At 36.3% G+C, this 1,051-nt stretch overlaps 1 pseudogene; it reads right to left on the bottom strand.

Moving 5' to 3' along the window:
• Positions 1-14: 14 nt before the first annotated feature.
• The window catches only part of LOC101576231, a 152,245-nt pseudogene continuing 151,208 nt past the window's right edge, over positions 15-1,051 (bottom strand).

The following is a 1,051-nucleotide window of genomic DNA, read 5'->3' as shown; positions in this document are numbered from 1 at the left end:
CCCAAAGTGAGCACCGATCATGGCATTGAGGGCCACTCCACAGCCCAGCTGTCTGCACACCACGCGGGCATCTTTCAGGTCCCAACTATCATCACAGATGGTGCCCCAGGATCCCTGGTACAGGATCTCCACTGTCCCTGCACAGTGACTCTTGGTGTTCACTAGGCGAAGATGTGGGCTTTCTGAGGAAAGAGAGTTGAGAAGATAGTTATGTTTCATTTTAACCAGTAGATTGACAAAAGCAAATAATAATTTTCTGAAGTTGGGGGCAGTCAAGGAGGAGAGAAATGAAGCCATATTATTCAAATAATATAAAATGTCAGAGAGGAATGAGGAAGAAGTTCAAAGATATATTGGACAATATAATGAATATAGTTCATAATAATATAGAAATTGAAAATACTTTATAGAGTAGATGTCAATATTCTCACCAAAAATTAAGTATATGAGGTAAAATGAGTGTTAATTATCTCAGTGTGCATGCATCTCAAAATGTTATGTGTTTTACAATAAATTATTGTGCATCCACATAGTTTTACATTCAAATTTAAAATAATAAATTAATTTGACAATAAGTACATAAAATGTGAAAATGAGAAGGAAACTCTGCAGTGTGCAACAATTGAAATGAACCTGTGGAAAAATAAGCTGGTGTAAGGTGGCCAAATACTTTGTAATTCCTTTTATACCTTGTGTTTAATGCAGTCAAACTCATACACCTCAATCAAGAGCATTGTTTCCAGGAGCTAAGAGCAGGAACAAATGAAGAAATATTAATCTGTCTATAAATTTTCAGGTATGTATGATGAGAAAGTTCTATAACTATACTACATTGTATACTTAAAAAATCAATAGTTTACCTTTTTTTTTTTTGATGGACTTAGCCCACTCTGAAACTGGGGCTGGTTAGGCAGGGGATGGAACTGTGGTCCCCTATACCTGCTCAAGCTTGCCTAAGCAGGCTCATTAGGCTCCTGAGCTATCTCCCAATAGTTTACTTTTAAAGGTTCTTAACACAGTAACTTTCTGTACATACAATAGGCTAAATTAT

This window comes from Octodon degus, unplaced genomic scaffold, assembly GCF_000260255.1.
Source record: "Octodon degus isolate 3935 unplaced genomic scaffold, OctDeg1.0 scaffold00483, whole genome shotgun sequence".
Classification (NCBI taxonomy): Eukaryota; Metazoa; Chordata; class Mammalia; order Rodentia; family Octodontidae; genus Octodon; species Octodon degus.
This window is presented reverse-complemented; position numbering and strand designations above follow the sequence as displayed.